Raw genomic sequence first — 23,453 nt, 5'->3', positions numbered from 1 at the left:
TTTTTATTTAATTTTTAAATTTCAGCTACTGGAATATATGAAATTCCAGGAAGAGTAAAAAAGGCCTTGTTACTCATCCTACTCCTTTTTGTTTTTATCATACGCGTAATGTGATGTCTGATGTTATGAGACTATTCGCATCTTATATACCTCCTTTCAGACATTATAAACTCACTGAAAGACTCTTTTTTTAAAAAAAAAAAAAATGATTTCACAGCCTGGTCCACATAACATTGGATGTTTTTTTTCCCCTTTGTGCTAATGGTGGGTAAATCATTAGGACACTGAATATTGCTGCTGCTGACTTTCAAAACAAATCATTATAGATTAAGGGCCCAGTCCTGTTATTTAGATTCAGGCACAACTCCCATTATATTGAATGAGACTTCGCCTCTTTAGAGACTGTATAATCAAGCAAATATATCAAGAATCCACTCATTAGTAGGCTATTGGTGTACACCTCCAATGATTGAATGGGCTACAAGTGATCGTAGATTGCTATTAGGTTATGGATGCTTAATTTATATTCCATTTCAACAGTTTTAAAACATTTTTGGAGGGTTTAAAATACAATATGGACCTGACTGAAAGCCCACTGAAGCAATGGAAAGACTGCCCTGGAACTCAATTCAATGTGCTTTGGATCAGATCCTAAATCCTACATCATAGAAGAAGAATGGAGAAATAATATGGAAAAGGATTATAAAATATTTCCTGTATTATTTGGAATATATTTATAGTACATAATTTAAGAACCCTCTTCACCTTATCTTCCCCAAGATCCCTGGCCTTAGAGGCCCCCTTCTCTGGCCTCAAGCCCCACAGCAGCCCTTTCAATACATTGTGGTCTAATCACCACTTTCATCTCAGTTCTATTGAGAAACTAACAGCTTTTAACTTTGTTTTATTTGTTAAAAATAGTGAGTGATGAAGAGACTGAAATTTCATACCTTGCTGACCTTTCTCTTGGAGGACACTGTGCATCATATAACCAGGCCACTGGATAGTCTGTAGCTTCTAAAAATGCACAGGTGGGTTAGGACTGAGTGATCCCATCCTTACTCCTGGAAGGGTGTTTTGTTTGGTGGTTGGGGGGCTGCTCGGTAGCAGTGAGGCTATGGAGCTCACAATATCTATCTATAATAGCAAAAGAAAGAAGAAAAAAGTGTGGTTGTAATAAGATGACAGATTAATCAGGGCAGACTGGTGAATGAGACTAGGTCATACCCCATCACTGAATCCTCTTGTCCTTCCCTACCAATGCACAACAAGGGTACCACTGCGCAGGGCTGAAAGTAAGTTAAAGGACTTACCAGTACACTGGAGTCCTGAGCAGGGGGTGTGGCCTCAACTGGAAGAGGCAGGGCCTTAAATCCCTGGGCCCTAGCTGCAGTAGTGGTGGCTGGAAGCCCTGGGCCCTTTAAATCACCCCGAGCTACCAGCTGAAGAGGCGACTGGGAGCCCTGGGGCTCGGGGGCGATTTAAAGGGCCCAGGGCTCCAGCTGCCACTACCGTAGCGGAGCCCTGGGCCCTTTAAATCACTGAGGAGCCCTGGGGACTCCCGGCTGCCACCACTACCCCAGGACTCTGGGCTCTGGCAGAGCCTTAAAGGGCTTGGGGCTCCACTATAGTAGCAGCTGCTGGAGCCCCGAGCCCTGGGGTAGCGGCGGCGGGGCTCCAGAGGGGATTTAAAGGGCCAGGGCAGTAGCGGAGGCTGGAGCCCCAGGGCCCTTTAAATCCCTGATGGAGCCGGGCCACCACTACCCCAGGGCTTGGGCAGCAGGGCTCAGGCAGGGATTGAAAGGGCTCAGGGCTCCGGCAGCCGCTACTGCCCTGGCCCTTTAAATCCCCGCCAGAGCCCTGCCGCCACTACCCGAGGGCTTCGGCAGCAGGGCTCAGGCGGAGATTTAAAGGGCTGGTGCGGTAGCGGCGGCTGGAGCTCCAGGGCCCTTTAAATCCCCGCCAGAGCCCCACTGCTGCTACCCCAGACTTTAAATTGCCATCTGGGAAAGCCGGTGCCGGTACGGCGCACCGGCTCTTGCCAGCACGCCATACTGGGGCGTACCGGCTTACTTTCACCTCTGCCTCTGCGGGGGACTTCAATCTTTGAAGATTTAAGGACCTAAACTGTTTCCACTAATAGTCATATAAACCATTATAAAAGTATCTGTTGCGTATGTAAGTCTTTCAAAAGAGGTCATGGATTGGTATAAAAAATGAGTTATAATCATATTTACATCGAAATTGTTGAAAGTTCTCTGTCTGATGTACTATGTAGCCACTATATGCCTATTTTCTTCTTATAAAAAGAAAGGCATCTTCATTCTACTGACAGATGATCCCCCAAATGTTCAGATGTTCAATTCTGATAAGAATCTGATTACCTGAAACTTTGAGTACTCCCACCAGGACCTGCAACCTTGATATTCCACTCAACCTTCCTCCCACCAAACACTCCTGTTCCCTCTGATGCACCTGTGTTGCCCTCTTGAGTGATTTCTAGCAAAATCCTCCACATACCACCCACTACTGCTGGGCCTACTTCTGCTGCTAGCAGGCACACTCCTCAAATTATTTAGCATGGAGCCTCACTCATTTTCAGGAGTAACCAATCAGCCTTCACTTCCATCTAGCATTGATCAGCATATCCTTCATCTGTGAGGATTGGCCAGAGGGGCTAAATTATCGTGATAGTGCAGGACTCAATAACCGCACAAGTAGGTCTTACTGAAATCATTATATTAACATTTAATAGTCCCTCTGAATTAATATATTACAAAGCACAATGGCAACATGAAATCGGGGACAGTGTGGCTTCCTTCCCTCTCTTCCTCCAAGAAGATTAGCTCCTACTGGCAGAAGTGAACAGTTTAGTTTCCCCTGAAAAGGCAAATGAGAACACACCAAAGTTTAGGAATAGGGGAGTCAGGCTGAACACTCATTATGCAAAAAGGAGTCAAAAGACACCCTTTGGGTATCTGCAGAAGAAGAAATCTACTTGCAAAGTGGATCCATTGTGACAACTATCCTAAGAGGACTTGCTCCTGCAGAGGCAAGGAATGGTCACTGGGATAAGAGGCACCCACAATAGTCAAAGTACTCCTCAAAATTCTCCTCTCACACTGTTTCTAAGCTAAGTTTTCCTTTCCCTATTTTACTGATAGGACTATCAAAGCTCGAAAGCTCGTGTCTCTCACCACAGAATCATAGAATCATAGAATATCAGGGTTGGAAGGGACCCCAGAAGGTCATCTAGTCCAACCCCCTGCTCAAAGCAGGACCAATTCCCAGTTAAATCATCCCAGCCAGGGCTTTGTCAAGCCTGACCTTAAAAACCTCTAAGGAAGGAGATTCTACCACCTCCCTAGGTAACGCATTCCAGTGTTTCACCACCCTCTTAGTGAAAAAGTTTTTCCTAATATCCAATCTAAACCTCCCCCACTGCAACTTGAGACCATTACTCCTCGTTCTGTCATCTGCTACCATTGAGAACAGTCTAGAGCCATCCTCTTTGGAACCCCCTTTCAGGTAGTTGAAAGCAGCTATCAAATCCCCCCTCATTCTTCTCTTCTGCAGGCTAAACAATCCCAGCTCCCTCAGCCTCTCCTCATAACTCATGTGTTCCAGTCCCCTAATCATTTTTGTTGCCCTTCGCTGGACTCTCTCCAATTTATCCACATCCTTCTTGAAGTGTGGGGCCCAAAACTGGACACAGTACTCCAGATGAGGCCTCACCAATGTCGAATAGAGGGGAACGATCACGTCCCTCGATCTGCTCGCTATGCCCCTACTTATACATCCCAAAATGCCATTGGCCTTCTTGGCAACAAGGGCACACTGCTGACTCATATCCAGCTTCTCATCCACTGTCACCCTTAGGTCCTTTTCTGCAGAACTGCTGCCTAGCCATTCGGTCCCTAGTCTGTAGCTGTGCATTGGGTTCTTCCGTCCTAAGTGCAGGACCCTGCACTTATCCTTATTGAACCTCATCAGATTCCTTTTGGCCCAATCTTCCAATTGGTCTAGGTCCTTCTGTATCCTATCCCTCCCCTCCAGTGTATCTACCACTCCTCCCAGTTTAGTATCATCCGCAAATTTGCTGAGAGTGCAATCCACACCATCCTCCAGATCATTTATGAAAATATTGAATAAAACCGGCCCCAGGACCGACCCTTGGGGCACTCCACTTGATACCGGCTGCCAACTAGACATGGAGCCATTGATCACTACCCGTTGAGCCCGACAATTTAGCCAGCTTTCTACCCACCTTATAGTGCATTCATCCAGCCCATACTTCCTTAACTTGCTGACAAGAATACTATGGGAGACCGTGTCAAAAGCTTTGCTAAAGTCAAGAAACAATACATCCACTGCTTTCCCTTCATCCACAGAACCAGTAATCTCATCATAAAAGGCGATTAGATTAGTCAGGCATGACCTTCCCTTGGTGAATCCATGCTGGCTGTTCCTGATCACTTTCCTCTCATACAAGTGCTTCAGGATTGATTCTTTGAGGACCTGCTCCATGATTTTTCCAGGGACTGAGGTGAGGCTGACTGGCCTGTAGTTCCCAGGATCCTCCTTCTTCCCTTTTTTAAAGATTGGCACTACATTAGCCTTTTTCCAGTCATCCGGGACTTCCCCGGTTCGCCACGAGTTTTCAAAGATAATGGCCAGTGGCTCTGCAATCACAGCCGCCAATTCCTTCAGCACTCTCGGATGCAACTCGTCCGATCGTCCAATGGCTCCATGTCTAGTTGGCAGCCGGTATCAAGTGGAGTGCCCCAAGGGTCGGTCCTGGGGCCGGTTTTATTCAATATCTTCATAAATGATCTGGAGGATGGTGTGGATTGCACTCTCAGCAAATTTGCGGATGATACCAATCTTTTATTGGACCAGCAGAAGTTGGTCCAATAAAAGATCATAAAAACGTCACCAACCTTGTCTTTCTAGGACTATTGAACAGTCTATTCACTTTATAGAGGTTTAGTGGAGTGTATAAAAAGAAATTAACTATTTTTTCACTGGAAAAAGGACAGGAGTTTTTCCTACCAAGGAAAATGAAGGAAAAACTGCATTTCTGTTTGTCTTTCCTTAGTTTACAAAGCAAATTACAAGTATTTTAGAATTCATCACCCCTTCTACTTTTAAAAATAATTTGAGACACATAAAGCTGATTCCTGTATAGCATGAACATTACATGTTTATTCAGTGGCTACAAATACTAATATTTTCCTTAAATTTTGAAATATAGACGATCATTTCATTCATGCAAAGATATAGGGCTCACAATGTGAATAATTTTTTTCCTCCAATCTCTTCAAGCTATAGCCAAGATATTACAGTAGGCCATGCATTTCTGGCAATGTGCAAATGATGTATCACTGCCATTAAAATTTTCAGTGAAGCATTCTAGAGAGCACAGGTGGCCAATATGTATTAGTGCTTATCATAGCAAGACTGACTCCACCACAGGAAATATATTATATAAACTCATTAGAACTACAAGGCCATATTGTATGAGAATGTGCAAAAACACATTAAGCTCCTATATACAAAAAATAAAGGAAAGGTTCATTAGAGACATGCCAGCATGCTGAGGAGCAACCATTGTTGCCATTTCCAATGCCAACTGGCAGTGATAAACTAGATGGGCTGAAACAGGCCACAAAATGTTTGTAATAAGCCTAATATATAAGACCCATATCCCACAAAACACATGTACCTTGGTTAAGTACAAAATTGTGTTTTGGCACAGGACTATTTACACAAATCTTCCTAAAAACTTGAGCTGTTTGAAAAATAAGATGATTTTTTTTGTGAACATTTTCATTATTGTTTTGGTCAAAAATTTCTAAATTTGAAAATTTTCAACTAGGTCCACTAACAACATTATTGGGAGGATCCATTTCTAATCTCAGCTGAAGACAGTGCCATTGCACTGAGATATGGGCCCAGAAGAGTTTAATATACTATTTACAGATATTTAGGCTGAGCAGTATAATATATTGAGATAGGAAGCAGTGAGATAGACAGTTTTGTACAGTGTGTTGAGGACAACATTTGGTCAGATTCTGAGCTGCATTACACTGGTATAAATCTTCACTGTGACTTCAGATGAGTTACTCCAAATTTATCCTGGTATTACTGAAATCAGAATCTGGCCCAGTATGTTTGACCAAGATACAGGTTTGCCACATTTTACATATAAGAAATATAATGCCACCAACCTATTATAGGTAATGTTCTAGTACATCACGTCTAATATAAGAAAGTTAAATTAAGATTTATAAAACAACTAACTGGGAGACCAAAAGTCCTTCTGTAAAACTGGTTTCAGAGTAACAGCCGTGTTAGTCTGTATTCGCAAAAAGAAAAGGAGTACTTGTGGCACCTTAGAGACTAACCAATTTATTAGAGCATAAGCTTTCGTGAGTTACAGCTCACTTCCTCAGATGCATATCGTGGAAACTGCAGCAGGCTTTATATATACACAGAGAATATGAAACAATACCTCCTCCCACCCTGGATTTGTGCTGGAAATGGCCCACCTGATGATCACTTTAGATAAGCTATTACCAGCAGGACAGTGGGGTGGGAGGAGGTATTGTTTCATATTCTCTGTGTATATATAAAGCCTGCTGCAGTTTCCATGATATGCATCTGAGGAAGTGAGCTGTAACTCACGAAAGCTTATGCTCTAATAAATTGGTTAGTCTCTAAGGTGCCACAAGTACTCCTTTTCTTTTTGTAAAACTGGTGGATATGTTGTTGCAATGCACTGGTGGATTGCAGAATTCTGACACCATCATCACGCCTACCTGTAGTCAGATTACTAAAGGATTATTAAAAAGAAGTTGTGTTAAAATTCCATGTATTTACATGAACAATAGTCTTCAGATTCTTCTAATGAATGAACTAAAATACTTTTGAATTGTGTGTTTATTCATGTTGATTCTAAAATTATTCTACCAGTGAGTACTGTGAAAATATTTAAAAATAAAGCAATACTTCAACAACTCCTAATCATTTTAATGGGGATATGATAATGACACTGAAGCAATGTTTGTAATGTGGGCATCCATAGATAATAGAAAACCATCTTTTTTTTTTAAATGACCCACATATCATCACTACTAATTTCAATTGAACTATTTCCCACATTTAGACAAATCCATGAGACAAGACACAGGTGACAATTATCAGAGTGATAGTGGCCTCTATTAAATGTCCTTATTGTTTCCCTACATATACATCTCTTTCCTATTCTAAACAATGTTGTACTTAAATTAATACAAATAATTATACTGCCAATCACAGCTGATATATTTGACTCCAGTTAAAATGTACCATCTTTCTATATTCCCTTCCTTCCATGCAGGCGGCATCTTTCTCTAGACTAGAGAAGTATTCACTTTCCTTCACCACTGAGGAGCCCAAGAACAAAAAACTTATCCAATGCACCCTCAAGCCAGATTAGACAGAAATTTGGTGTCCTATAGGCTAAAATATCTTTCTGAGAGCCAATCAATGCAAAACCTTTGTAAGGGAGGCTTACTAAAGGCTCTTTACAAACCAACACACTGTCACTTATCTGCCAAATTACCTGCAGGAAAAAAAATCTCTTCTCACTACTTTATATATAAAAAGGTTAAGTGCATCTCATGTAGCAAGGTCCTTCCAGCTCATGTTGGATTCTTTGAACTTTCCTCCATTTTTTTAAATTAAATATATTACCTCACAGTGGTCCTGTAAAATGTATGGTCTGTTAGATATCAAACTCTGCTTTTTGTATATCACCTGATATCTATTTCTGAACTGCTGCTTTCACTGTGCACACTAGCTCTTTCCTGAAATTAACCCAAAAGATGCCAGAATTGCATTCAGATTAATTATACCATGTGACACAGAGGACCACTGGCACCAATTCTCAAAGGGTTCACTGTTCTTTACAAGCAACTTCTATCTCAGATCTGATGAACTTATTGAACCTAATATATCACTTTCATGGTTATTATTCATACAGGGTAGCACGTGAGGTCTCCACCGAAAGCTTGTAACTTATTGATAATCATAGTGCGATGTGTTTATGGGTAATATTTAAGCAATAATGTAACTGTTTTGAAAATTATGTCCTTATGATCTTGAAGTGAAAGTGAGTCACCAGCGTGAAAGTTGTCACCCTTCCCTGATTAGCTGGTGATGTAATTCAAAGCTAAATTATCCACTGTTGCAACAAACGAGAAAAGTCAATGGAGAACCATCAAAGACAAACAAAGAATGTCAAAGCTACATGGCCATAGAAGGAATGATAGGACAGAGAGGGGATGGCCCTGTCTATGCATAATAACAGATTGATTTAGTATATCGCAGGGTGGAGAAAGACACTCTCCCTCCATTCACTGAGAAGGTAACTGAGAGGTGGTTCTTCATGAAAGACTGGGTTTTAGCTCCTTAGGGCTAGCAAATGCTGCAAAAATGTTGGGGGTTGGGGTGAGAATCTACTTTATTAGCTATGAAAGGTAATTAATTATAAGTCTAGGCTCTAGTTTGGATGTTATGATTTTGTTTGGTATATAACCATTTGTTTCCATCACACACACTTGTTTCTATTTGAATCTCTATTTTTTCTAAAATAAATTTCCTTTTTTTAACTATAACTGAATTCAAGTGTATTGAACTAAAACCTCTCCAACGCATTATCAAGGATCTACAACCTATCCTGAAGGATGACCCATCACTGTCACAAATCTTGGGAGACAGGCCAGTCCTTGCTTACAGACAGCCCCCCCAACCTAATCACATGAGCCACACTATCAGAGGCTCCTTCACCTGCACATCTACCAATGTGATTTATGCCATCATGTGCCGGCAATGACCCTCTGCCATGTACATTGGCCGAACCGGACAATCTCTAGGTAAAAGAATAAATGGACACAAATCAGATGTCAAGAATTATAACATTCATAAACCAGTCAGAGAGCACTTCAATCTCTCTGGTCACTCGATTTCTGATCTCAAAGTGACTATCCTTCAACAAAAAAACTTCGAAAACAGACTCCAACGAGAGACTGCTGAATTGGAATTAATTTGCAAATTGGATAAAATTAACTTAGGCTTGAATAGAGACTGGGAGTGGTTGAGTCATTATACTAAGTGAAACTATTTCCCCTTGTTTATTCCTCCCCCCACCCCCACCCACTGTTCCTCAGACGTTCTTGTTAACTCCTGGAAATGTGCTGGAAATGGCCCACCTTGATTATCACTTCAAAAGGTTTTCTCTCCCCCCACCCCACTCTCCTGCTGGTAATAGCTCATCTTAAGTGATCACTTTACTTACAATGTATATATTTTTTCATGGTCTGTGTGTATATAAAATCTCCTCACTGTACTTTCCACTTTATGCATCCGATGAAGTGAGCTGTAACTCACAAAAGCTTATGCTTAAATAAATTGGTTAATCTCTAAGGTGCCACAAGTACTCCTTTTCTTTTTGCGAATACAGACTTACACGGCTGCTACTCTGAAAAGTGTAATACAGTTTTACAAGGTAAAACTGGTAAACTGGGGTATGTTCTTTCTCTGGGAATGGAGGATCTGGGATTTCTATGGATATCCAGTGATCAGCGCTGGATATCACAGGGACACACTTCAAAGGGACTCAGGGTCTGGGGTGCATCTGTTGCCTATGGGCGATGCTGATATAAGTCACAGGAGTGGCTGACAGGCCAATTTGTATTAGGGAGCCAATGCACAGTTGGCACAGGAAAGGCTCCCTCATTCTCGAGGCAGGTGGCAACAAGTTGACTCAGCCCTGGGTGCCCTGAGAAATATTACACATTCCCTAAATATTATCTTTTAGAGTTTCCCAGAGCTACAGTTCCTAATTCTATCATAGTGGGATCAATCAGTAGTGATATAAACACTGGTTGTGTTTTGAGCAATCCAGTGACACCATCCTCTTTATCTAATTATATCAACATTCAATAAAAAATGGTAAATACCCAACCGAACTAAGAACCCACTAGGGATTTTAACAAATGTTGATGCAAGGCCCTCACTGCAGATGTGGTGTTTGCTATTTACCATCTCCAAGAGAGTGCATGGAGGAATAAAGTTCTCTGAATGGATTTTACTACCCTCAGTAAGGTTTTTATTTGAATAACAATACCAGCTTTTGAAAACACTTGGGTATCCTGATACATTTGTGAAGGTTGCATGTCAGCTCAATAACAATAATAATGTTTGGCAGGGGACATGCAGATGTCTGGACACTTCCCATCAGGAGGAAAATCAGATATTTGCCCTTACACCAATTCTCTTTCAATTCTGACTAATTTAAAAATAGAAGCTCTCCTGGCTTCTTGGACACCTGCAATCTGCATTATTACTTTAACTTGGCTATAATGACAAGAAAAGGACAGGAAATTGCTGATTTTATATAGATAATATTTTAGATAGAGATGGTTGCAAATGGAAATGGACTATGGAAAATGTGTTACAGAAGTGGCCCATAAAATCTGTGTCAGCTATACCAATCATTGAAAAGTTGGAAAAATCCTGAAATTTGGCAACAAAACTTTCTATGGTTACTTGAAGTCATAGATTCCAGCTTCCTGGGAATCTAGAGTGTTTACAAACTTGAACTCCTAAATCACCCAAAACGAAAGCTGTGCATGATTACCAAAGCAAGAAACAGGTAGACAAATAGATATTGCCTTGACATCCAATCATTGGGATCCTATTCCCAGCTTCATTACTCTACCAATGGGGAGAAGTTATTACAACTGGTGCAACATTAACACTGAAGCCTATATTTATCATTTACCTTTCTCTCCTGCTTCAATAATTTTGAAACATGCAATATGAAGTATTTTTCAAAAATAAACAAAATGTATCCATACTGTTGACCTGAATTTGATGGGTTAGTTGTTATGGCTCACCACTAATCGCATCCGACCAGAAGACTTATAGGTTCTTATCCAATTCAGACTACAGAGTTCAAGAACTCAGAGAGTTCAATATTAAGAGAGGATTCTCTGGGTGCTTGGCAAGAACATGTACACTGAGGACAATACCAAATTGATAAAACCTTTATTGAAATTAACATAAAAATAAGAAATGCAATGAAACTTATAACTGCAAAACAGTAGGAGAATTCCAAAACTCCTGGTGGTACCATTTCTATTATAAGTACCTTAACCTAACATACTCACACCCTTCCTTGAGGACCCAGTGAAGGACCAGCCTCACTCTTGGCATGCCTGATTACGCGATGGTGCTGGCTTCCCCAATGGTTAGGAATATTGAGTAGTTATACTATACTGCACAAGCTGAGGTGATAGTGTGATAGAAGATAGAATAGACAGATAGAGCTTAGCATAGATAGAAGATAGAATAGATAGAGCTTAGAACTTAGAAGAGCTGAACTCCCAGCAGACCTGCCCTGGAGCTCTCTTACAAGGTATTTATAGGATCCTGACCTATGTAATTTAGGCCCAACCTACTATACCCAAACCTTATTTCCGTACCCTAAAAAATTTATGGGTACCCTTCTCCTACAGGTTAGTGGATTATGACACTTACTTTCTAAATATATTAATAAGGATTATCTCATTCCAAAACTGCCAACCTAGGCTCTCTTGATGACCTCCAAGTTGTGGTGTACCCTGTGGGTACCAACCGGTTGTAGAAGCCAGATAAACCTGTGATGTGATGTGGCTAGTTCCTCCCTTTGGTTCCCCAAAGTTCAGGGACCATTTTTATCTGTGCCAAAGGTTGCCAATTTTTATGCTGACATTTATAACTGATTATACTTTTTGCTATATAGCAGATCTTACTGGATTTTACAGGCCGGTAGGCTTCTTGCATTTCAGCATTTCAGCAAAACTTATTATTAGGAAACTCATGCCTCAACACATCCTAAATTCCAAGGAATTAATACTAATAAAATATAAAAAGAAAATTGATTAATTTCAGAAAAAGAAACATTAATTGATACTACTGGCTGGATTAGTAGGATATAAACGCTAGCAAAATAATCCTATGGGCTACAATACACCATACATCAGAGCCAGGAAAAAATGTGAACCATAATGCAAGATCTTTATTTAAATGGAAGAAGGTATAATACACTTTCATGAAAAGTAGACATATAGGAAAGCTTTCTTTGTAAATAAGGGAAGGAAATGCAGACTAATAGAGCTGTTTGAAGCTACTATTGTTGATGTTTTGCATGTGTGTACATGAAAATTAATTGTATTTTCCATGTAAAAAAGCCTGAGTGGAAACTGAAGTAAAACCGTTTAATTTTCATGAAACGTGGGAAAATAAGATTTTATGACTGATTTTTGAGCAATAAGAATCTTTTTCTCCTCACAGTTTTACAGACTATTCTATTCTACTTCTTTCAGGCCCTCTTCTATATTTAGATAACTATCACTGCATCTCAGAAAATATAGACTCCTAATCAGAATTTTCTTAGGTGCTTAAAAACACACAGCTCACAAAAGCAACTAAGGGCTCAGCGACTGCTACACAAACTGCAAAATATCCCAATGCTCCCTCTTCAGAGGCAGCATAACATATGGTTAGCATGGGGCTTTTCTCATCAACCCAGATTGACGTAAAATTATCCAGTTAGGGTCAATCTTTGTGCGTAATATTGGAACCAGAGTCTCGTATGATTATAGATTTATAGGCTGAAAGAAAAATCATTTAGAACTTTGGGAAATGAACAGTTGGTGTAGTAGACAGCTTTAGCTGTTCTTAAGCCCCATACAGCTTCTAGCTTATTCTCAATAAGGCATGCAGGGAATTAAATATGGAATTTCAATTATTATCAAAGACAGCTGTCAGCATGATTCTCTATACACCATGCTGAAAAAAATCTACTCTCTAGTAGCTAATAGCATACACTCAGTGCAGTAGGTGAAATGCTGGTTACTGAATTTACATCCAAGCAATTTTAAAAACCTCCTACTGTATATATTTTGCATATCTTGCTTCTCTTCCTCTTTAGATGAAGATCACTGGAAAATCCTCTCGACTACAACAGGGCAAGTGACAACACATCAGCATCACACTATGTTTAGTATAATACACTACAGTGCAATACAGTGAACTTCACAATAGTCTGTTCAAACACTGAAAGCCAAATTCTGCCAGTGGATATGTATATGAAATTCCCATTGACCATCATGGAAGTGGTATGCGCGTACCCAAGTGAACAATTCAGCCACAGATCCTTTCATTTAGCTTATGATTTGTGGATTAAAGAGAAGTCAATGGCACTCATTGGAAAGTTTTACATAAAAGAGCGGAAGGAGAAGAATTGCTGAAACACACTGCAATTGACACATTCTCTTGAATAAGGCCACGTCCTCTATCATACATGTATCCTCAGATAGGACAATTAATATTTTCAAATAAAAATAAAGTTCATGTCCTCCTCACAGTTGCTTGCCTATTCTCTTGTCAATGTTTTAGGTGTAGTCAATGTGTCTGTCAGGTATTTAGACACAATTTGAATTTTTGCAGGTAGTTAAGAGGACTGGTTGCAATTTAAAAGGGTTAGTATGAAATAGGGGTAGGGGGAAACAGTTGCTGTTCTCAGTTTGATGTTGTCTTTTCCATAATTTGCTCATTAACTTATGTTTGGCTCCTGTAAGACTAGACAAAAGAAAACAAAGCCAAGACTCAAAATTCATCCTTGGTTACATGTGTGTGGTGAGGGGGGAATGACAGACTGCTGAGACATCCACTGAATCTTTCTCTCTATAGTCTTTCATAGTGTCCATTGCCATAGTATTTAACTTCCTCAGGTAAATTAGTCTCGCAAAGCAAGATCTCTAGAGAACTTCATGTAGTCTTTGGCCTTTCTTTCTCCCTGATTATAAAAAAGCTAAATAAAATGAGTTATGGCTTTGGCAGTCCTTCCCATAGAAGGATTTTCCTTTTTATTAGAGTTTCATTTTTCATGTGTGTCTACAATGCTGTTTTCAATTTCCCAATCAGCAATCTCAATGCTGATTATCTGGAACAAATGCACGAAGTCGTAAATGATGAGGTATGGCCAGGATTCAGCAAAAGCCATTGACTCCTTTTCTTCCTTCCTAATGTTTAGAGAATCCCACATGGTTTTCTCCCATCTCTTGCTTTTAAAACAGGGGAAAACTCTGTTTATATACAGGTAGTTAGTAACTAGCCAGATGCTATGAAAAGTAATTGGTTAGCAGACTCCTAAGTTACATTACTTATTCTCCACACGGTTGAAGAATCCATTTCATTGGCTTTGCTAGGCAGTGCAGGAATCATGTATAGAGAATATGATCAAATTAATACCTTTCAGGGACCATTTGCCACCACAACTTATTTTATAATTCATCTGTTCTCAATTATATCTGTAGTGATACTATTTCTGTAAAGTATTACAGTAATTTCAGTCCACTACTCATATTTAAATGTTAATAGAGTGAAATAGCTCACATCCATATTTTAATGGGTTTAAGTATGTGCAGTTCACCTACTTTTGGAAAGAAAGGTTTCTCAAGATGTGAAAAATAAAGTCAACCAAATTCAACTGAAAAATTAAATAAAAATAAACTATACATGAACAACTATTTAAATGGTTATTTTTTCACCCTATATGTACTCCGGGAATGTTAAGGTCTGCTATTCACTTCTAACCCTTAGCAGGCTACTGCTTCCCCCATTCCCCATCCCCACTGCCTCTTCTCCATCCCCTTCCATTGTCCCCCTCCCCTCCCACACTCCTACATACCCCTCCCCTTGCCCCATCCCACCTCCTTCTTTCCTCACTGGCTTTTCCCCCTGCCCTCTTTGCCCTGACCCACCACGGGCACTCACCATTATACAGAAACCAGGATAGTGGCTATGAAGGGTCCCCAGCACACACAGAAGGTGAGGATGATCAGAACAATGACCCAGGAGTTGGTGTCCAGCTGGAGAGTCAGTGAGCTGGAGAGGGCAGCTGTGTGCTCAAGAAAAGTGGGGCTTCTGTTTTGGAGGGCAATGTTCCCCTGTTACCTCAACTACATTCTTGGGTGTCTGGAGCCCTGCCCCCCCACAAGCTGGGAATTAAAGTCAGATCAAATAAACTCATGATATTGATACTGACCTTTATCTTAAAGTTATTATTTTATTATTGTTGAACACAATAGCCAACACAAGAGACAAAAATGTGTCAAGTGGATACAAGGTTCTACAGGAATACCATAAAATGGCAATGCTTTTCTTCATATTATAGAGTGCAAGACTAGGTCTGGATATTGTTTGTCTTTGAGCGTATCCATGCTTGTGGCCATCTGAAGTGGTATGCAGAAAGATCTAACTAGGCAATATCCAACCATTTCTTGTAAGAGCAATGTCCAATAGTTCCAAATTCATTTTAATCAATACAGAAAAAGACACAGTACTTTTCTACATGGTTAGACTCTTTTCCCTCTACTCCCAAGGGACAGATCTTCTGATCTTTTTCCAGCAGATTTACATAGTGACACTTTTCTACCTTGTAGAAAGACTACCAATAGAAATTGGTCCAGTGAAAGATATTACCCCACCCACCTTGCCTCTTTAATATCCCGAGACCAACATGGCTGTAACAACACTGCATATTTTATACTCAAATAGTAAACCTGGTTTCAGAGTAGCAGCTGTGTTAGTCTGTATTTGCAAAAAGAAAAGGAGTACTAGTGGCACCTTAGAGACCTTTTAGGGAAGAAAACCTTTTGTAGTGATAATCAAGGTGGGCCATTCCCACACAACTCCTCCCCCCCCCCCACTCTCCAGCTGGTAATAGCTCATCTTAAGTGATCACTCTCCTTACAGTGTGTATTATAACACCCATTTTTTCATGTTCTCTGTGTATATAAATCTCCTCACTGTATTTTCCACTGAATGCATCCGATGAAGTGAGCTGTAGCTCACGAAAGCTTATGATCAAATAAATTGGTTAGTCTCTAAGGTGCCAGTAGTAGTCCTTTTCTTTTTGCAAATAGTAAACCTGTGGATCTCAGAGGAAAGTAGGATTTCTGTACCAAACATGGAGGATCTCTCAAATTTAACTGGATGTTATGATTATGGATCACATCCTATACATTTTTCTGCAATGGATGGATGGAGGACTGGCATTTCTGATTATTTTTTAAGTAATTCCACAAACTTCCTCTTTCTGCTAGATTCTTCATCACCATCAGAAACTGTTGTGTGTACAGTAGACTGCATAGCCTGCTCTTAACTTTTGGCTGGTGTATTCTGCCTTCAGAATGTTAATTTTATTCTTTCTACTACTATAGACAATTCAAAACATGCCAGGGCTATTGTATACAAACTTTTCACTCTTGTCTCTAGCCTACCCACTTCACTTTTTAAGGCTATTTTTTTTTTTTCGTTTCTGTTCTTTATTGCCTTCTCCAGCTCACTGCTCGCATATTGCCATTACTTTTAGTTGCATTCCGTTGAAATTGGACTGAAGGACATCATTGTATGATTTTCTGCTTGTTGCTTGCTAAATATAAATGTTTGTTGCCCAGTAAAGGGTCAATATTCAAACAATTTACTACTTTATTGGAGTTACCAAACAGTTCTGTTTAAACACTATATTGGATTAGTTTAGATAAAAAATAAAGCAAGTTTATTAACAAAACAAGATAGGATTTTAAGTGAATTCAAATATCATGTATTAAAGAAAAATAAAGACAAAATGCTTTCTAATAGCAAAAACTTAACAATGTAGACTTGGTTAAAGGTAAAATCCTTACCACATGTTCCCACCAATTAAACTTAGAAATGCATGCTTCACTAAGGTGGATAGGGCAGGACTAGAATGGACTTTTTCCATCTCTCATAGATTTTTAAGGCCAGAAGGGATTATTGTGATCCCCTAGTCTGATCTCCTGCTAAAACCAGGCCCATACAATCTCAGGAATTCCTTCAGCAAGCTCCATTACACCTGTCTGAGTGGCTATAGCAAATCTTTTAGAAAGCCATCACATTTAAAGATTTCAAGTTAAATGGTGAATTATCCTCACTGTTATAATTTGTATTGTTTCCAGTTTAAATTTGTCAACTAACAGTCTCTGGACCATGTTATATCTTTGTCTACTAGAAGGAGGAAGCTTCTATTATCAGGTATATTCTTTCTTTGTAGGACATATAGACTAATTTACACTTACCTGTGGTTATTTGGTTTGAAGCTCTTTGAATACATGTTCATATATGCTTTCATAACTGTTAGGCATAATCAGCTGGCAACTTTATCTCTTCCATTTTAAATCCAGAATGTACATACAAGAGTGTAAATCATATGGGGATACATCTTTCAGCTTTTTGTCCAGGATCCCTGGCATTGGAATCAGTAAAATGAGGAGATTTTTAGGTCCACGGGTCCACTATTAGATTCATTATAAGCATATAATCTAATCTTCCTGCTGCCTTGGGATGCGCTACATAAGGCAAGATGAAGTCTTTTCCACCATTTAAGCTTTAGTAATCTTTATGGAGCAGTTCAGGTAAGTCAGAGGTGGATTCCATTCCCAGTCATTCCCTGACCGCATGCATCTGCCCAGAGCTTAACCTTGGGCTAAGTGCTGGACTCAGGAGTTGCTCTATGAAGAACTAAAGAACCTATCCTGTTGCAGCTTCATGCATTAAACTTCCAGTGAAGCCAAAAAAAGAGTTCCAGATGTAAAGTTGTTGCAAATTCCAATTTCCTATAAGTTTTTTTATTGTTGTTTTAAATTATTCCAGTTGTATCCAGAATTTGACAAAGACCATCCAGAGCTATGTAAACTGACAGATACTAGCCACTATTATGGATTGCATTGCAGCTTAATGAATTTACACAAATTTTACTCCTTATTTCTTTTAAGAAGTTTAATCATAGCTTATAATGTTTAGAAGAAGATTCAATGTCTTATAAATCTGAAGTAGATAGAAATACTCTGTTCCTTTGGGGTAGACATTACGTTATATTACATAACAGCTAGATTTCATTACTTTTCTTTGTTTTAAATACTACTGTTTCTATGAACCACTAATGCTTTGAAAAAAATAAAGCCAAATGAAAAAAAATATCCACCAAAGGTCTTTAATCTATATGAAAGACCAAAACCTGGCAGGTGCTAAGCAGGAAAAATTGAGTATATGCATTTCCCTTAGCCAGAGCTGAATAGATAAGGTAAACAACAGATTATGAAAGCAAGATTTTTTTCAAGGTAAATAAACAGATGAAAGCTTTCTAACATCAGAAGTATATCATCATTTCAGATCAGATTGATCAATTCTATGGTATATCTTCTTTGTGAAACAGTGTGGATGTCAATCTGCTTTTGCTAACAAACCTTTATAAAAAAAGATCAGTACCTCTTCTCATCGTGTCTTATGGTCAATATAATAGTAAGACAAATCAACAAAAAGCATATTTACATTTTAAAATAAGCTCAAACAAAAGAGAAATGCATCAACTAATGTCCTCATGTTTTCATCAAGGACCCAATCCTCATAAGTATCTCCAACTCTCAGCGAATGTTTGTGGAGGGCACTTAGTACATCAAAGGATTGACCTCAAAAGGCTGTCCAGTTAAACCCTTTTCCTCCTGAATACATTTATTGACACAGTTTAAATTAAATAAATAAAATCCATCATTCATTTAGACTGCAGGACACTCTTCTGTATGTAAAGCTGTCCTTGAAAGAAATCTGATTAACCATTCATGATCTTTACAGTAGCTACTCTACTCCAGCCAGCAAGTAGCAAAATGAACAAGAACTAGCAAAATGTTGCTTTGAGTAACAAGCAGGATGAGTGTTAAAATAAGACTCCCACACATGAGAATAACAAAACTGAGCAAGAACAGTAACAGAGGAAATCACAACAGAACAAAGAAAGCTATTTTTAATCTTGTGACTGAAGTTAGGATTCAACACTGCAAAATATGAGAGACAAGGTGGGTAGATAATATCTTTCACTGAACCAACTTCTGTTGGTGAGAGAGACAAGCCTTCCAGCTTACACAGAGCTCCTCTTCACATCTTTGAAACATAGTTAGGGCTTGTCTATACTAAAAAATGTTGCAGCTGCACTACTGTAGCACTTCAGTGAAGATGCTATATATAGGATCATGTCTCCTGTCGGCACAGGTAACCCACCTCCCCAGGAGTCAGTAACTATGTCGACAGGAGAAGCCCTCCCATTGCTGTAACGCTGTCTACACTAAGAGTTAGGTTGGAAAACCCATACACCTGAGTGATATAGTTACACCAACATAAGGTGCTAGTTCAGACCTAAGCCTCAGAGTTTCACAGCTAAATACAAGGTGAAACAGATTGTTTAGCATAAGTAAACACATTTCAAGGGACATTCAAGGTGAAGTCACAGGGAGAAAAGGACAGGAGAGAGAAAGACAAAAGAAAGGCAGCTGGGGAAGGGCAGCGCGTGCGTGTGTGTGTTTATGTGTGAATAAGCCATAAATCCAGTGTCTGTTCAGTCCATGATTTAGTGTCTAGCAAAGTTATGAATTTATGCTCCCCAGTTTGTCTTTGAAGGTATTATGCAGCAGGTTTTCTTTGAGAATGAGGACAGATATAGAGTGATCGCTTCCTGAAAAGCTTCCACTGAATGCATCCGATGAAGTGAGCTGTAGCTCACGAAAGCTTATGCTCAAGTAAATTGGTTAGTCTCTAAGGTGCCACAAGTCCTCCTTTTCTTTTTGTGGATACAGACTAACACGGCTGCTACTCTGATTCCTGAAAATTTTCCAGGGTGAGTTCATTCAAGAGTGTAGTGATTGACTGGTTTCACCCACATAGTTACTGGGAAATTTAGTGCACTGGATAAGGTACATCACATGTTGTGATAAGCACGTGTAGGACCCATGGATCTTGAAAGGTGTATTGATCATTGTCACAGTGGAGATATGTCTCCAGGGTTGCATGTATTGTTCTGGCAGGTCCTGGTGTGTCCATACTCAATGGCAACCACATCTTGAAATAAATCTTTCCCAAACCCCCTCTCTTGGCCTTCAAACAATCCCTCAACTTCTCCAAGTGCATCATCAGAATCAAGCTCCCCACAGACCAGGAAACACCAACTCAAAGTTGCCAGACCCTGCCAGAACAACAAATACAAAATCTGAAGAAGAGCTCAAAAGCTTGTCTCTCTCTCCAAGAGAAGTTGGTCTAGTAAAAGATATTACCTCACCCACTTTATCTAATATCTTGGGACCAACACCTCTATAACATTTCAAAATGTACAAGTCTTAACACTAATGGCTAAACTCCCACAAATGTATGCAAGACACTCTAGTTTTGCAGGCTTTGCAAGTATATAACTCCCACTGACAGTTGTGTAAGGGTGGAGAGAGGAGATAGTTGGAGTAGTCTAAAATCCAGTTATTCTCAGCTTCCTATGTTCCCTGTCTGGGTCAGGGAGTATCAGGGAGCCATAACTGGTTGGTTCTTCTCAACTTCTAATTTTCTCCTCTTCTGAAGTGATTAGGTGGCTGTGTGTGGGGTGGGAATAATCTTTTGCAAATCATTCCATTAACTGGAGCAGAGCCAGCCAAGCTCCTATCCCGTTCTCTCTGGGGTTCCCACAGTCCTGCTGTGAAGTAGACAATATAGCAGGGGTAGTAAATAGGCAGACCACAGGCCAAATCTGGATAGAAAGAAGCTTTTGAATGGATCCCAAAGTCTTTTTATTTTCTTACTGTTTTTCCTTTTTAAATTATTATTATTTTCTCTACTGTCTGGACCTGGACTATACCTTGACCAAGAAATTTGGACCTTCACAACAAATAATTCGCTACCCCTGCAATATAGCATCCAGGATAGTCTCTCTGTGTTCCACTGCCATGCAGCAGGCAGGCTCTTGGGGAGCTGCTCAGAAGCTGCTACAGGGAAAGGATAGCAGCTGACTGGAGCTCTGACATTCAGTGCTCACATCAGAACTAGAGCTGCAGCAGGAACCATAGGGTTGTCTAATTCAAGCCTTTTAGTTTTAAAATTGCTGAGTGAAGACCAGAGAACACATTTTCAATTCATTTATCACATACAAATGTTCTTTTTAAAATGGCAATAGTTCAGAAACTTGAGCTATACCAGTGTACACACGGTGCACATCAGGCGTCTAGACCTTAAATTATTGAAGCTACACAAATAAATCAAACATTTCTGAACTGGTAATGTCAAAGGGGCATTCTTAGGCTTCAATACACATTATTAGGATCGTCTATGTCAGGAAAAATATGTTAAATTTCATTTTAAACCCTTTAAATTGGCATCTGATTTTCAGGAAACTTGAAAATTGGAGAAATGCAGCAGAGCTGCACCTAGAAATATTTGTAAGGATCCATCTCTACATTTGGAAAATTTGCACTGGTATAATTAGACAGATGATGATACTTGGTGTAAACCCCTGATGTAGAGGTATTGCACCAAAATAAAACAGAGCTTACACTGGTACAATTTATTCCAATAAATTACCAAAGTAAACTGCATCATTATAATCCCTGCTTTACATTGGCGCAGCTTGTCTACATTAGTGGATTGCCTCATGTAATCATCTGTGTGGTTATACTGGTGCCAATTTCACCAACATAAATAGGGCCTAGGTTACAAAATGATTTAAGAGAGCAGCTGGTAATAGAAATACTGAAAAGATACAACTGGTCACAAATAAGGGAGAAAGAAAGGGGGAAAAAAACCCAATCAAACATGCTTACTGAGCCCAAGGAAGAAAGGGGTGCAGCCAAAGGAGAAACATAACATAAAAATCTGATGTGTTTAGCTACCCCTCTTTATCCACTTTCTGGTCTCTCAGAACGCACCTCCTGAGATCTTGAGCCTTAGCCCTTTCCTGCTTAAGGGCAGAATTTTGCAATTCTCCCACTTTTTTGTTTAGGAACAGGGTCAAGCTACTCTTTATGTACCAACTGCTTATCACCAGGCAGATACATCTCAGTTTGAACGCTTGCTTGAGCCTCCCATTTGGTAACGAGTTGCCTTCTTAAAACAAAGTATTTTTATTTAGCAGTTGGAACACAGAATTAGAGAAAAGGAATTTGAAAGCAACAAACAGCCCACATGCACATTTAGCCTCATCTAATCTTACACATCATTGTTAGATGGGCTTCACTCTTGAGTTACAGGAAGAGAACAAAAAGAAAAGGAGGACTTGTGGCACCTTAGAGACTAACAAATTTATTTGAGCATAAGTTTTCGTGAGCTAAGCTTTCTCTTAGCAAGAAAATATCCTCCTGTGTATCTCTGTTTGGTCTTCCCCCCAGTTGAGAGAGTATGTCCTTATATTAACTACATATCCCTCCTTTTTGCCTGCTGGGTTCTTTCCCAAGTGTACGGGAGCCTGACTCCTCTGTTCAGACTCCTGGGGGATGAACAGGAGACTGGGCCGGAGCCATCAAGGGTACTGTGTCAGGCATTCGCTCAATCTCTCTTAAAGTGACCCGTAAGTGGAAGCTGTTAAGCACTGTTACAAAAGACCTTCTTCTTGCCCTGGGTAGGTAGGCTCTGCTGCACAGAGAGATACCTTAGCCTGAACTTACCTGCCCTCATATATAATACAGAAACACTAGGCTAGTGGCTGATCCAGATAGAGTATTAATAATTATTAAAGAGCACCCATACATTTGTCAGTGTTCCACATGTCTGGGCAAGGCAAAAAAAAATTGGTTTTCTATTCTGAGTCACTACTCATGACACATTATTTTGAGATGCAGATATCTGGTGTCAATGAAGTAATATTATAAGGAAATGGAATAAGTGCCTAGTACATATGATCAAACATAACATTACGCCCCAGTCCTGTAATTTATTGAAAATGGGTTGTCAGCTATCTCCATAAAGTCAGTGGAGCTCCACCCAAGGACAGAAATCTGCCCACATGCAACACATGGCAGGATCAGTGCCTACACTCTTACAAACAATGTAGCATACAATAAATGCTACTATTGCTACAAAAAACAAAGCAACCCCCAACTCACTCCTAACACTAACACTCACTTTTAAAAGATAGGTGTGTTGATACAACAGAACCATTTCATATGATGCTTGTCAAGGTTCCTTCCCCACTCTGAACTCTAGGGTACAGATGTGGGGACCTGCATGAAAACCTCCTAAGCTTACTTTTACCAGCTTAGGTTAAAACTTCCCCAAGGTTACAAACTATTTTACCCTTTGCCCTTGGACTTCCACTGCCACCACCAAATGTTCATCCAGGTTTATTTTATTAGGAAAGCGTTGTTTGGAAACGTCTTTGCCCCCAAAATCCTCCCAACCCTTGCACCCCACTTCTTGGGGAAGGTTTGGTAAAAATCCTCACCAATTTGCATAGGTGACCACAGACCCAAGCCCTTGGATCTTAAGAACTATGAAAAAAGCATTCAGTTCTTGAAAAGAAGAATTTTAATAGAAGA

Source organism: Lepidochelys kempii, chromosome 4 (genome assembly GCF_965140285.1).
Source record: "Lepidochelys kempii isolate rLepKem1 chromosome 4, rLepKem1.hap1, whole genome shotgun sequence".
Lineage (NCBI taxonomy): Eukaryota > Metazoa > Chordata > Testudines > Cheloniidae > Lepidochelys > Lepidochelys kempii.
The sequence above is the reverse complement of the archived record's forward strand: the minus strand, read 5'-3'. Positions refer to the sequence as shown.